The sequence below is a fragment of the Capsicum annuum genome, chromosome 4, assembly GCF_002878395.1.
Source record: "Capsicum annuum cultivar UCD-10X-F1 chromosome 4, UCD10Xv1.1, whole genome shotgun sequence".
In the NCBI taxonomy this organism is placed as follows: Eukaryota; Viridiplantae; Streptophyta; class Magnoliopsida; order Solanales; family Solanaceae; genus Capsicum; species Capsicum annuum.
The window spans coordinates 65,474,201-65,491,230 of NC_061114.1; positions in this window are offsets into that span (position 1 = coordinate 65,474,201).

The following is a 17,030-nucleotide window of genomic DNA, read 5'->3' on the forward strand; positions in this document are numbered from 1 at the left end:
TATGAATAAATAACCTAGTATTCATTTTATTAATGTTTAAGAAATTGGATGAGGGTTTGGGACCCTTAAGGTTGTATGTTTATGACCCTTTTAAAATTCTACTGCCTTCTCCCTAGATTGAATCAGTTTGTAGTATCGAAATGTTATAATTCTAGGTTTGGGATGTGGTCAAGTGTTGGAATAAAGGTTAGTGTGATTGACCTTAGTTGGTCTAGTCTAGTGATCTTGAAACCATATTTTAGCGTAGAATTGACATAATTGCCCATGTTTCTAGATGAATTTCCTATTTTAGGACTGGTTATGGCTTACTTGACATCTAGAAGTTGAACAAGATACCTTAAACTAGTTTTGGGCATAGTTTTCCTAAATATGGAGATTGAGGATTAGAAGTGGGATCAGCCGACCCACTTAGGCCAAGACTTGTGTTAGCTCTTGTGGGCTTAGTTGCGGATAGTAGGCCAAGTTAACACGCCCCAAACCAAGGCCTAGTCGTGCCGGGTACCTCAAGCCGAACTGGGGTCGGAGACCACCCCCAATATCCATCCATAACCACCCTACTCCTTAATTCGGATAAATTCCAAACACACACAAAAATACATATATATATAACATAACAAAAACAATCATAAATCAAATACACTCAACCGGTATCAGCCATAATACCAATACCAATGCCAAGACTGACACTAATGTCGATACCGCCCATACCAACCCATGTAGTCTCATAAAGCCTCTTTTCGAAAGTAAAACAATATCCGATTGGGACATGCCTCCGATCATAGCCTAAACCAAAGTTTAAGAAATAACCAAAGTATGATGACAAGAACATAACATAAAATAAAGCCTTTGAGAGTATGAAAACTCACCAATTCAATCCAACACAAGCTGTCCCAGAATCCAATCACTAAATAAGAGTAGTAGTTTGGTTGGTTCTTGCACCGCATGGGGATACAATGCACGAAGATAAGTTAACGGGTGAACGCTAATATATACTCAAGATAAGGATAAAATAATTCCAACCTTTAAAACCAAAAAAATAACCATACGTATTCACATCCATACAGACATATATATAATCCATGTCGGGAAAGAGTATCGGGTTTAGCATGCATTTAAAATCATTAACCTGGGTTTGTGTTGCTTAACCGTCATAGAGCCACTCACGGGCTATATGGGTCCAGTGTTACCCCGTGAATGGTTCCAGTGCATGTAGCCGGAAGTACCAGAGATATCATAGGGGTAGGATTTCCCGTGTACCCTTCACCCTCCATGATTCATATATACAAGTATAACTTAGGGGATTCCCGTGTACCCCATTAGTACATGGTCTCCATGACCAATCCTCATGTTGGCAACTATGAGTTTCTAATGTCTATCTATTGGACTCACACCTTCATGGTTAGCTATCACAAACTTCCCTTATTTCCCAATTAAAACCATTAGCACACAACCAAACCACCAATTCCATGTATTATTAACCAAGGTGTACCCCCATAAGGTTTTTAAATCATAGTCATGGCCACAAAGACCTTACCATTTATCCATTAAAACCATTTAACCATTTTAGGTCCCATTACCATATTGTACCATGTAAGGTTTTCAATGAAAGTCTAACTATGTAATAAAAACATTCTCATGGGCATTTTAACAAATATGTTCAGGGCATATAGTTTCAAAACCAAAACCAAAACCAAGTACCAATTGACCATTCACATGCAACCACATGTTCAAACCACCACTATAATATGAAAACCATAAGTAAAAACATGGGAAAACATAAATCAACCATTAATAACCAAAACCCCCAACATATAATTCAAAACCCAAAACCATATCACAATGATGCCATGAAAACTATTCATAAATAATGCCTTTAGTTGAACTAATAATGATAGATGAGTAACATGCCTTAGATTACAAAGAATAAGAAGAGAAATCACCCCTTTAGAGCCTTAATTGACCACCTTGAAGGAAACTCTAGCCTTTGCTTAACCCAAGAGCTTGAAAGAGATTTAAGAGAGTTTTTGAGTGTTTAAAATTAGAATAATAGGGTAAATAAAGTCCCAATAGTGTTTTAGGTCATGAGTTCATAGTGGGTTAAGAGGGAAAATGTCCAGAATACCCCCAACTTAAACTGTAAAAATTCTGTTGAAGTACACCACCCAAATCGTACCCTATCATATGAGTGGTGGGTACCACTCGTATACTAGATAGAATGTTAGATCCCAACACTATCCAACATACAACCAACAAGTCCCACTCGTACCCAAGCATACGACAAGTACCCTTAACCCGTACCCATAACAGAATCCAGAGGGGTTGGACATTGTCCAACATATGAGTTGCACTATAACAGTCGAACCCTATCCTCGCGACTCATGGTGAGCCACTCGTACTTAGATCCAAGTTAAGTTACCAAATTTCATATCAAGTGATAGATCAACCAACCAACCCATTACCAACCATTCAACTCGTACCTACCAAACCATAACCACACCAGAAACTCACTCACCAAACACTGGCCAACTTATGAGATGGGTCACCTAACTTGTACCCTCACTATACGACTCATATGGTGAGTTTTATGATTAGCAAAAGACTCAAAACTTCAGGAAATTCTAAGGATCAAAATTCAGGGTGTTTCATTGGTTGAGACTAATGAGCCTTATTTATGAGATTTACTTGGTGAATTAATAAATTGTAATGATTTTTGCCGGATTATGATTAATGAACTATAAAGATGTTAATTTCCCTTATATTGATATTGATCTCATAGAGATTTATTTTCCTCTTAGTTATGATATTTGACCTATAGAAATATATTTTTCTCTTAATAATGATATTTGACCCAAAGAGATGCATTTTTCTCTTAGTTATACTATGTGGCCAATATAGATGCATTTTTCTCTAGTGTATGATATTTGACCCATTGAGATGCATTTTCCTCTTTTTATGATATTGGCCCATAGAGATATATTTTTCTCTTAGTTATGATATTTAGCCCATAGAGATGCATTTTTCTCTTAGTTATGATATTTCGTCCATAGAGATGCATTTTTCTCATAGTTATGAAATTTGGCCCATGCATTTTTCTCTTAGTTATGATATTTGGACCATATAGATGCATTTTCCTCATAGTTACAAAATTTGACCCATAGAGATGCATTTTTCTCTTAGTGATGATATTTGACCCATAGATATGCATTTTCCTCGTAGTTATAATTTTTCGTCTATAGAGATGATTTTCCTCTTAGTTATGATTATTAGGCTTATAGAGATGATTTTTCTCTTGGTCATGATGTATGACCAATAGATATGAGATGTCTAATAGAAGTGATATGCTTATTGATGTTCTGCCTCCTAGATGTCAGATGCCTCCTATATGTGAGATTCTTATAGATATACTATGGCTTATAAATATGATTATCGACATAAGTTTCAAATATATATATGGTCCCAAGGCCGTAATTATGATGTGATTATTATTTTGGATATATTATTGGGTCGAGGGTCGTTTTATGATATTGATTGGATATTCAAAAAGTACTTATCCTTCTAAATAATATGGTTGTAGAATATGTACACATATATGTTTATATTGCCTATGATTTCATTGACTGAATACTTGTGATGACATGCATAGATTTGGTACACTTATGATTATTATATCGATATTGATATGATCCTAGCTGAATTACAACCTTCTCACTATTTTTCTAAATAAGGATTAAAACACACTTTTTACCTTAACAATGGATTTCTTTACTACAATAATTGCCTAACTAAATAGAATATTTATATGTTTAAAAAAGGTTTAAAATATTATTTTAAAGATTTGATCGATATAGATTTCAGTCCATGACTTAACACTATTCTTTACTTTGCCTCTGAGATATTTCGATCCTTTATACACTTTTACAATGATTTAGTCTCAAAGATTATTTCGGGCAATAGACTTATGAATTTACATACTTTTAGCCATGTCTTAAGTACATGCATCTATTATATATCTATATATATATGTATTGGTGATTATGATGATATATATACTCAGTTCGAGTTTGAAGGATTCTGTTGTGATAATATATATACCTAGTTTGAGTCTGAAGGATACTATTGTGATGATATATATACATGGTTTGAGTTCAAAGAATACTGTTGTGATGATATATATACCCTGTTCGAGTCTGAATGATATTGTGATGATATATTGATATCTGACAAGGTCGGAGGTTGATTAAGATGGTGATGATGGTTACAATGATGAGATTGTGATGTTGATTGTGTACCTTACATTCATTCTTACATGCGCATCGCCTATCACTAGTATACACCTATGTTTATCATTCGGCATGGGACGGTTACATTGATATGGGTGATAAATATGCCTTGTGTTGTTGTATGTTGATTGAACCTTTCGATCTTGGGGCGGTAGGGGTATGCATAGGCTTATCTAGGTGTTTGGTTGTCCAAAATAACTGGTTACTTGCACTGTTATTGATATTATTATTATCATTATTATGATCATTATTATGGCTAGTTTATGAAAGATTGGTCATAGATTCGGTATCAAGATTTGAGGTAAGTTCTTGTCCTCTTTTATACATTATTAATTCATGTTTATCCATATGGGTTAGAAACACTGATTATGAGAGTATTAAATCCTGACCAGATTATAATGAGAACTTAAAATGAGGACATGATGATTAGGTTATGCTTTGTGTTGACCTCATAACTATAACTATAACTATAACTATAACTATAACTATAACTATAACTATACGTAGCTATGGTACCACTGTATATTCCTCCTTCATTTGTTCATATTGTATATTTATTCCTTGGCCCTGTATATTATTATCTACCTTTCTTTTACCCTTTATTCACATATTGTCCTAGAATATACGGTATAGTATTGGAATTTACAAATTTGGACATGAATATGACCGTTTATCCTTGATACTTTCTTATCCTTGTTATGTTAGTCTCTTGAACATGAATAGAATAGGCTATCCTTATTATCTCATTGACCTGTTATATTATTTATGGACCCTTTGTTGTATTTTTCATTTTATTTATATGTTGTATATATTTTCTTTATCTTTGGAGCTCAGTTGGTAGTTACCTACTGAGTACCATTTATTTGGTACTCATACTATACTTTTACAGCCTGCAAATCATAGTACAGGTTATCACCATTGATGTGTGTGTCATGCGAAGCAGACATGATTCAGAGACTAAGAGTGAGCTCCTGAAGTTCAGGGTATTACTTACCTATCTCTTATAAATTAGACTAGTCTTTATATTGTATTTAGAGATAAGTTGTATCAATATAATTCCATTGATATTTCACTCTTATACTCTTATTATATTAGAAATTCTTGTACTGATACCACTAGGTTTTGAGATTCGCTTATGTTATTGATCTTTATTTTATTTATTCTGCATTTTTTTCTTTATATTATTGAGTAGTCCATTACTAGTCATTTCGAACTATGGGTTTGGCTTATCTACTGGTGGTTTATAGTAGGTGCCATCGTGACCTGAGAAATTAGGTTATGACAAATTGGTATTAAATCCTGATTTCACTAATGTATTAATACAAGAGCTAAGTATTAGTAGAGTCTTGCTGATCGGTGCAGACACGTTTGTAATGTATCTTTAGGAGGCTATGGGGACATTTTAGTAAATTCATTTCTTGAATCCTTATCGTGTGTTTGCATTTCTATGAACCCCGAACATATCCTTTGACTCTATTCTGTCTCTAATAAATGATTCTAGATGGGCGAAAATATGGACAGATGGGGATGAGATTACAACATGAGTTTCTAGAGTTTCAGCGCAGCATTGAAATAGAGAGTCATAGATGGATATCGAAGATCTTCAGCATCAGCCAAAGGATTTAGGGCTAATTTAGGCTCCAGTTGAGCTTGTGACTACTCTAGCCTTTGAGGTTCAGCCTTGAGAATCCAAGTCATGTTGTACATCCCTCACAACCATGGATGACATTTGATTTATAGAGCAGTTCCTAGACCAGAGTTGGGTCTAGTGGTGTTGATTAGGGTTTCTTACCAGTTCTAAGTAGGAGATTGGATTTCTTAAGTGGGCCAAACTTATTTCTATGCTATATCCTTTCGAGCCATACATTGGTGCATGGATGTATTAGAGGATTAGTATTGTCACTCTGTTTGGCATCGGAGCACTTGGTAGCAGCTGAGTCTTCCTTCTCTCAGGTTGTCGATTATGAGAGGACCATAGAGATCACAAATGTTGAGCCTTATAAAAGTGGCGGCAAGAAGCCATACCATCAGTATAGTCCTATTGGTATTATATTCAGGAGTGAGGATCCTTTCGGGAGAGTTCAACTTTATTTACAGCCTATCAGTTCTAGCAGTTAGTATTTTAAGCTATGATATAGTTTATTATATAGAGTTATTATGTATTCCCCATTAGCGTAGAGTTCCTGAGACATGCTATGGTTGTGGAAGAATGGACAAAATTCTAGAGATTTTTCTTAGCATCAGTTGTCCATCCATTTGAGCTTAATTTGTGTCCCCGCCATGTCGATACTACAGGATCTTCTATGACCACAGAGATATTGACTACTGATCTAGAAAGTATCCCTGGCATGGGATTTCTAGTCATTCAGATCAGCCCCATGATGCTATGGCATCTTCAGTTAGAGATAGTGTGTGTGGCACCTCAGTTGATAATTTAGCTAGTTAGTTAGAGTTTGATCTCATTTAGATTTATTCTCCTTATGCTCGACAAGTATGTGATTGTGTACTTTACCTTGATAGGTGTGCTTTTATTTTCTGCATTTATCTTTTATGAAGTGCATTAGGATTTTCTTACCCAATTATGATTATATGCCTTACTGAATTGATATTGGTTATTATGTGCATTATTATTGAATTTATGATTATGTCACTACTCCGTGGTTTATTTTTTTTAGTAGTGAATGGAGTAGATTTGTATTGATATTTTCCCATATGGGTTTGAGTCCCATTTACCTTGGCACATTAGCCTTATTATGTCCCTTGAGTGGTACATGGTATTGATGTTCATTTTGGTACCACCTATCCATTTTATTGATATCGATATTGTTATGTCTATTGCTACCACTGCTTGAGATTATTGATATTATTTAATATTATTACTTGATGAAATTGATCCTCACTGGGTAGCTATTTAAACTAGTGTTATCTAGTTAGAATTTTATTTTATGATCTTATTCAGTGGCTTTGGTAGATATAGCCCTATTTAATAATTTCTTTCCCATAGTGTGGCGAGGCTAATTTTTCCCTCTTGGTTAGCTGTGTTAGACTGATTTGGGAATATATTGTGGTATAAAGGGTAAGTTAACCTTCCATGGTTCTATATGGTTTTTAAGTTGGAAATTTTGTTATATTGCTTGTTATTGAGTTCAAGATTATTAGTTTTGCTTTCTGGGTTGCAAAAGCTTTTGTTTTGGGTTATCCCTTTCGATATAACCCGTTTCTGAGATTGACCAATTTGAGGTCTATTTTTAGTTGTGAATATTTCATCACTCGATAGTGGTTTTGACATTGATATTGAGGTATCATGTATTCTTCTCTTAGATTTGTTTGGTTCGTTCCCTTATGATGGTTTGCCTTTATTATTAGTATGAGGATTAGTTACTCCCTCTTGGTGATATGATTTTGTCTTAAGTTGAGTTGGAAATATTGGAGGTAGGTGGCCTTTATTTTTATTGCTTCTTAAGTTGGCAAATTAGAAATTCCTTATCATGAGTTGTTGATTTTCTGGAGGTAGTCTTGACTTTGACCTAGGTTTTGTAATTGGTATATTTTTCCTTTAATGATGTAATTCTTGGGTGGATTCAGGAAATCCTCATTCTAGAGTTTGTTCGTCCTAATGAGGCTTTGTGGAGTGTTTCTCCTTGATAATATGTGCCTATGACTACTTTTTGCTGAGATAAAGTATTGGACTAGTTAGTTCCAACTTAAGTTGTATTTCTTCAAGTTGTTAGAATTTTTACCTTTGCTGGTATGGTTTGCAACCTTGGGGAGTTCTTTTTGAGTATAGTTTGATAGCTCATGCCCTCTAGCAGATATGGGATGGGTTATTTGCATTTTTAGCCGACGATTTGCCCATTTGTATGATATCTGTACTATGGCTTGGTATGATTTTTCTTGGATATATCAGATTTAGATACTAAAGTCAATTTAAATGGTTAGTAATAATATAGGGTTATTTTTTCAGTTTTGACGCTTTTGAATAGCGATTTGTAAGTTGTGATAAACTTAGATTATGAATGCCCACCCATCCTTAAGTTTAGTTTAGGCAGTTGAAACCAAGTGATTTAGCCTTAGTATTGAGATTTTAACTTGGTGTTGTAGAGCTTGCGTACAACTTTTAATTTGGACTTATTTCAATTCAGATTTTATTTATAAGCTGGTTGAGCCTACTCCGTGGTTTCCTATTGGGTCATCTCAACTTTGGATGGATTATAGTTGATAAGTGTTCATATGATAGCCCAGAGACCCAGTATTAGTTCTTTTAGCTTTGACATCGAGTCTCCAGTTTTATTTAGGAATTTTAGATGATATACTCAGTGGTAGTAATGCACTTGAGATGAATTCAGTATGTCTTCGTTCTTAGTTGATAGGACATCCTGGAGTGGAATATTCAGTCATGAGTTGTTATAACTTAGACTTTGGGATTTCAGTATGATTTTCATCTGAACTGGTTACAGCATTGCCATGGATTGCATTCCTTGATTATCTCCATTTGTGTTCCCAGTTAGTGCCTTATGAGATTATTATCATGTTTTCCATTTGGACTTTTAGTAGGTCAACTTCAATTCTTGGAGTCCTCTGTGGTGAGATTACGCAAATAGGACTCAGGTGATTTTCTTCCTATTTCAGAGTGGATAGCAGGAAGGGATTGGTAAAAGAAGATTATATTTGGATTTGGGAGTTAGTTGTATGACTTATGAGTTGGGTCGATTTGGCTTGGATGAGCCTTTGTTGATTTGTATGGGTATCGAGATGTTATCAACGTGTTGTAGTTCAGATTTGCATGCTTCAGTCTTTTCAGTTCTGTTGGGGGACCAATTAGTGGTTGAAGTTGAGTTTTGCCTATTTGGGAAGTAAAGTAAGGGTGTTAGTTGAAAAAAGGATACCTATGGAGAAATCCCTTGCAAGTGTTTTGTCCTCATGGAGGTTACCTGGGAAGTCGTGTTTGGAGCATACGAGCCCAGTACCTCATCCTTCTGAGCTTTTGAGATTCTTTTATTCATTGACTTTTGAGGACGAAAGTCGTTTTAGTAGTGGATGTTGTAATGACTCTTCTGGTCATTTTTTACATTTTTACTTATCATCACCATTAGGTCTTCGCCATAGCTATCCTAGGTCATTTATGACTTGCTGGAACCAACAGTTCAGTTATCAGGCAGTTTATTTGATTTTTAGAGCCAATTCCCAATTTTGAAGTCTTTGTTGGTTCCAAATGGACATCAAGTGAAAACTTCAGTAAAGCAATCTCGGATACAAATTTCAACTATTCCAGAAGATCCAAAACATCAATTTTAGTCTAGGAGACCTTTGGTATGGGTCCGAATGCATCCGAGCTTACTTTGACCTATTGGTTGGAAAGTTCCAAAGTTGAAATATGGGTGTAGGACCCATATTTGGTCGAAATGATCTCGAATTGAAAATCTAATTTTTCCACCGTGTCCAAAATGTTGATTTTAGGATGGGAGGGCCTTCATTCAGGTCCCAAGGATTTTGAACTTATTTTGGGCTATTAAGAAGATTTTATGAAAAATGGAACTACAGCTTGGGCTTCAGTTTTTGCTGAAACGATCTCGGTTGAAAGTTTTTATGATTTCAATTGATTTGAAATATGGTGTATATCACTATTGGATCATGATATTTTTGTTTCGAATAAGTTTCGAGGGTCAAAAACAAATTTTTGACTTTGCTATCACGGGGATACCGCATCTCTTCGCCGAGGTGGTCTATAAATAGACCCCAAGGTCGCGAATTTGGGCTTCTTCCCTTTATCTTTGAGAGCCTAAAACCCTAAATGGATATGATGATTCAAAATTGAGTATTGCGGACGTCTAGGAAGCTTGGTAAACATCTTTTATCATGATTATCATCCAGATTAAGGTAAGATTTCATCGCATTATTGGTGAATTTCTTAATTCTTTACCCAAAACCCCAATTTATCTTAGGGCATGATTTAGCCCCAAATTTGATTTGTTTGAACCTATTAATTGAGGGTTATGGTTCCTTAGTAATGTATGAGCATTGGGTTAAGATCGAAAATGCGATTTCCATATGTGGGACCCACTTGGGAGTTTTGGTGTTGTTTTTGGACTCGAAGCACAATAGTGAATATGGGTATGATTAGACTCGTATTGATAAGATGATTATGTTTTGATAGCATGATGACATTTTTGCTATTGTGAAGTGAAAACAATCATGTAGTGCATGATGTGAGGTTTTGCAGTTCAACCTTGAGGTAGGCTTCTACCTATTCTTCTTTGAAGATGATGTGTGTTATGTATAGCATGTGAATATGAATGTTAGGCTTGATTATAAATAAATAACCTAGTATTCATTTTATTAATGTTTGGGGAATTTGTTGAGGGTTTTAGACCTGTAAGGTAGTATGTTTATGACCTTTTTAGAATTCTATTGACTTCTCCCTAGACTGAATTAGTTTGTAGTATGGAAATGTTATGATGCTAGGTTTGGGATGTGGTCCAAGTTTTGGAATCATGGTTAGTATGATTGACTTGAGTTGGGATTGTCTAGTGATCTTGAAATCGTATCTTAGGATAGAATTGATATAATTGCCCATGTTTCTAGATGATTTTCATATTTTAGGATTAATTATGGCTTACTTTACATCTAGAAGTTAAGCAAGATACCTTAGCATAGTTTTGGGCATAGTTTACCTAAATATGGAGATTGAGGATTAGAAGTAGGATCATTCATCCCACTTAGGCCAGGAATTGTGTTAGCTCTTGTGGACTTAGTTGCGGGCAGTACGCCTAGTTGAGACTAATGAGCCTTATTTATGAGAGTTACTCAGTGAATTGATAAATTGTGATCATTTTATTCAGATTGTGATTAATGGACTATAGAGATGTTAATTTCCCTTAGATGTGATCTTAGGCCCATAGAGATGCATTTTCCTCTTAGTTATGATATTTGACCCATAAAGATGCATTTTTCTCTTATTTATGATATTTGACCCATAGAGATCATTTTCCTCTTAGTTATGATACCTGGCCCATAGAGATGCATTTTCTTCTGAGTTATGATATTTGGCCCACAAAGATGCATTTTCCTCTTAATTATGATATTTGGTCCACAGAGATGCATTTTTCTCTTAGTTATGATATTTGGCCCGTAAAGATGCATTTTCCTCATAGTTATTATATTAAGCTCATAGAGCTGGATTTTTCTCTTAATTATGATTATTGGGCTTATAGAGATGATTTTTCTCTTGGTCATGATGTATGACCTTTAGATATGAGATGCCTAATATAGGTGATATGCTTATGATATTATTCCTCCAAGATGTGACGTGCCTTATCTATGTGAGATGATTATAGATATGTTACGACTTATAAATATGATTGTCAATTTGAGTTTTGGATATGAAAATGGGCCTAAGTTCGTGATTATGATGTTTGCGATTATTTCGAATATATTATTGGTACAAGGATCGTGTTATAATTGTATATCCGAGAGGTATTTATCCTTGTAAAGGATATGGTTGTAGAATATGGACACATATATATTTATGTTGCTTATCATTTCATTGACTGAATACTGGAGATGGCATGCATAGATTTGGTACACTCATGATTATTATATTAGTATTCATGTGATCCTAATTGAAATATGACCTTATCACTGTTTTTTTGAATAAGGATTAAAAACAACTTTTCACCTTAACAATAGATTTCTTTACTATAATAATTGTCTAACTATGGAATATTTATACGCATAAAAGAGGTACAAATATTGTTTTTAATATTTGATCAAGATATATTTCGGTCCATGATTTAACACTATTATTTACTTCGATCCTAAGATATTCTGACCTTTTTTACATTTTTACAATGATTTAGTCTCGAAGATCATTTTGGGCAACAGACTTATGAATTTACACTCTTTGAGCCATGGCTTGAGTCCGTGCATCTATTATATATCTATATATATGTATTGATGATTATGAGTATAAATATACTCGATTTGAGTCTGAAGGATACTGTTATGATGATATATATACCTGGTTCAAGTTCATAAGATACTATTAAGATGATATATATACTCGGTTTGAGTATGGAGGATACTATTGTGATGATATATGCATACCCGATTCGAGTCCGAAGGATATTGTGATGGTATGTTAATACCCGACGAAGTCGGAGATTGATTAAGCTGATGATGATTATTATGATAATGAGATTGTGACGTTGATTATATACCTTGCGCCTATCACCAGTATGCGCCGATGTCTATCAGCCGACATGGGACGGTTGCATAGATATTGGTGATAAATATGTCTTGTGTTGTTGTATGTTGATTGAACCTTCTGAGCCTTGGGAGGTGGGGCTACACATATGATCGGCTAGGTGTTTGGTTGTCTAGAATAATCGGTTACTCGCGTTGTTATTGATATTGTTATTATTATTATTATGATCATTATTATGGCTAGCTTATGAAAAATTAGTCATTGATCCAGTTTTGAGATTTGAGGTATGTTCCTATCCCTTTTTATACATGCGATTTCAGTATTATTCATGATTAATTCATGTCTAGCCATATGGGTTAGAAACCCTGATTATGAGTGTATTGAATCCTGATCAGATTATAATGAGGTCTTAAAATGAAAACATGATGATTTAGGGTATGCTTTGAGTTGACCTCATAATGATTCATATATATATATATATGTATATATATATATATATATATATATATATATATATATACGCAGCTACGGTACTATTGTATATTCCTCCTTCATTTGTTCATATTGTATATTTATTCCTTGTCCTTGTATATTGTTATCTACTTTGTTTCTCCCTTATTCACTTATTTTCCTGGGATATACGGTATTTACATATTTGGACATGAATAAGATAGTTCATCCTTGATACTTTCGTAGCCTTATTATGTTAGCCTCTTGAACATGAATAGAATAAGTTATCCTTATTGTCTCATTGACCTATTATATGATTTATGGACTCTTGGGTGTAATTTCCTTTCTATTTATATGTTGTATATATCTCCTTTATCCTTGGAGCTCAGTTGGAAGTTGCCTACCGAGTATCATTTGTTCAGTACTTATACAACACTTTTGCAACCTGCAGATTATAGTACGGGTTATCGCCATTGATGTGTGTGTCATCCAAAGCAGCCATGATTCGGACTCTGAGACTAAGCTCCTGAAGTTTAGAGTATTACTTACCTTCCTATTATATATTAGACCAGTCTATATATTGTATTCGGATATAAGTTGTATCATTGATATTTCACTCTTATACTCTTATTATATTAGAAGCTATTGTACTAGTACCATCAGGTTTTGGGATTCACTTATGTAATTGCTCTTTATTTTATTTAATCCGCATTCTTTTCTTTATGTTATTGAGTAGTCTGTTACTAGTCATTCCGAACTACGGGTTGGGCTTGCCTACTGGTGGGTTATAGTAGGTGCCATCATGACTTGAGAAATTGGGTCGTGATAACTAGCATAATAACATCCACAAAATCTAGAAAACAAACAACTATATCTTGGCTTAAAATAAGCCCTCGGCTGGCAAGATCCTTGTCAAAATAACCTAATAAACTCTGCCAATCCCAACATAGAAACTAAATTATATACGGACCTTTAAGGCCATCATGTTATCACACCAACAACTAAAACACATCCCAAATCTAACATAATATCAAAAACATACTATGAAGTAACTTAATCTAACAAGGGATAAAACCTAGCCTGCATGGACACCGAATAAATCTCACAAGAATCTTGAGGAATCTTACCTCAAATCTGAAAGAGAATCAAGAAATAAGTGTTATTCTAGCTACCCAAATCACCCACAAGCTTCATTCCTTAGTTATCTCACTATTTTGGGTTTAACTATCAAGAAGATGAGTGAAAAATAGGCAAAATTGAGCAAAAATGGGGCTATCACGACTTGATAGTCGCTATTTGTGAAACAGGGCATCAGACTCGAAAGTCGTGATTGGGACATTTACCTCTACGATCTGCCAAGGGAGTCACATTCGTGACTTAAAGTGTCGCGATCATGAAACTTACTAGTGCTGCCTAATCGCGATCGCAATCTAAGGCCATCGATTATGGGTGCATCAGATCACAACTAAGACTTGGAATTTTCTAGGCCGCTGCTAATCCCTCGGGATTCATCCGAAATCCCATATACGCAAATGAGCTATGTAACCTCACCAATTTCGATATTTTGGACTCAATGACATAATCAAAATTTCTATCCGAGGTTGTTTTAACAAAATATGGGTCCCGGACCTAATTTCCAATTTCTTAACTTTCCAACCAATAGGTCGAAATAAGCTTGGGTGCCTCAAGACCCGAACCAAGAGTCCTCTTAGCCTAAAATTGATATATCAGAGCTGCTAGAACAGTCAGAATTTGCATTCGAGGCCATTTGACTGAAGTGTTTGCCCAGTGGCCATTTGAAACCAACTAAGACTTCAAAATAGGGAATTGAATCTAAAAACCAAACAAACTGTCCACAACCGAAATGTCAGTTCCAGCAAGTCATAAATTACTTAGGGGAAGCTATAAAGAAGCTATAACAATGAAAATAAGCAAAAATATGGAAAATGATCTGAAAGGTCACTACAATATCCACTACTAAAGGAACTTTTGTCCGTGAAAGTGATGTATTAGGATGTACCTGATGTCTCAAACATGTGAGAATACTGTGTCTGCATTTTACTCTCAATCTCCCAAGTGACCTCCTACACTAGGCAATTCCTCCACTATACCTTAACTACATAAATCTCCCTAGTGTGCAACCGCCTAATATCATTAGCCAAAATGAGCATAGGCACCTCCACGAAGGTCAAATGCCTATCCAACTAGACTGAGTCCTATCTAAGAACATGAGATAGATCAGGAATGTATTGCCACAACATAGAAACGTGGAAGACTGGGTGGAAAATAGAAAAATCTGGAGGTAAATCTAACTCATAATCCACTTCACCAACTATGTAAAGAATATCAAAATCTCCAATATATCTAGGGTTGAGCTTTCACTTTATCCAAAACCTCATCACACCATTCATAGATGATACTCAAAGAAATATCAATCACCAACTCTAAATCTCATGGCACGGAGTCTATGGTCTACATAGGCCTTCTGCTTACTCTAAGTTGTTCTCAACCCGTCCTGAATCACCTAACTCTATCCAATGACTCTTGAAGAAAATCACTTCTACGGGGTTGAATCTTGGAAGTCTCAAACTATCCAATTAGAGAACGACATCTCCTACCATAAAAAACCTCAAAAGGGGCTATCTTAATACTCGAATGATAACTGTTGTCGTAAGATAACTTTGCTAAGGCTAAGTGATCCTCCCATTGGCCTCCAAAATCCATAACCTAGGCTCAGAGCATATCCTCAAGTACCTGAATAGTCCGATTAGACTAATGCTAGGCCTATACCTATGACAACATAAGCAATGAGATACAAAATCTGCCAAATCACTTTTCATACCACTCCACCAATAATGATGTCTCAAATCTCTATACATCTTAGCTGTGCCCGAATGAACATAATATCTAGAGCTATGATCCTTGTGCAGAATCAAGTGGATCAAGTCATCAATCCTCAGAACAAAAATATGACCATCAAATCTCAAAACTCCCTAAGAATATATGGTGTTCCACTCAGACTCATCCTCACCACTCAACACCTGATCATGAAGAAAGCGAAGCATACTATCTTTAAACCGATGATCCTGAATCTACTCAAAAAGCAAAGACATAACCTCAACACTATCAAGAATCCTCCTAGGGTTAGAAATATCAAGGAGAACAATCAAGTTAGCTAAAGATTGAATGTCTCATTCCAATGGGCTCTGAGAAACTGAATTACAAGCCAAGCTACCCATACTCATTGTATTTCGACTCAAGGCATCTGCTACAGTATTTGCCTTACTCGGATGATACAAATTAGAGATATCATAGTACTTAAGCAAATTCATCCATCTATGTTGTCTAGTATTAAGCTCTCTCTATGTCATAAAATGCTGAAAATTGGGATGATCGGTGAAAATCTCATAATGCACGCCATAAAGATAATGTTTCCAAATCATAGGCGCAAAAACTACCACCGCCAACTCCAAATCATGAGTAAGGTAGTTGCTCTCATGAAACATAAGTTGTTTTGAAGCATAAGCAATAACACCATCCTACTGCATCAAAACACAACCCAGACCAACACCAGAAGCATCACAATACATCGTGAATCCCTCACCCTCTACAGGAAAAGCTAGAATAGGAGCTAAAGTATGAAAATCCTTGAGATTTCCTAACCTCAACTCACACCCCTTAGACTATCAAAAAACAAACGTCCTTATGAGCTAATCTAGTCATAGGCATTAAAATAGTAGCAAAACCTTCGACAAATTATCTATAGCCAAACCTATGAACCTACGAACCTCTGTCGGAGATGTAGGTCTAGCCAATTCACGAATCACTTCAATCTTAGTTGGGTCTTCCACAATACCATCGTTAGACGCCACATTTCTAAGGAATGTCACATACTTAATCCAAAACTCACACTTAGAAAACTTGGAAAAAAACACATGATCTCTTAACGTCTGGAGCACATTCCTCAAATATCGTGCATGCTTCATTCTACTCCTCGAATATACAAGAATGTCGTCAATGAACACAATCATAAAGAAATCCAAATAATTCCTGAACACTCAGTTCATCAAATCCATAAATGTAACTGGGGTATTACT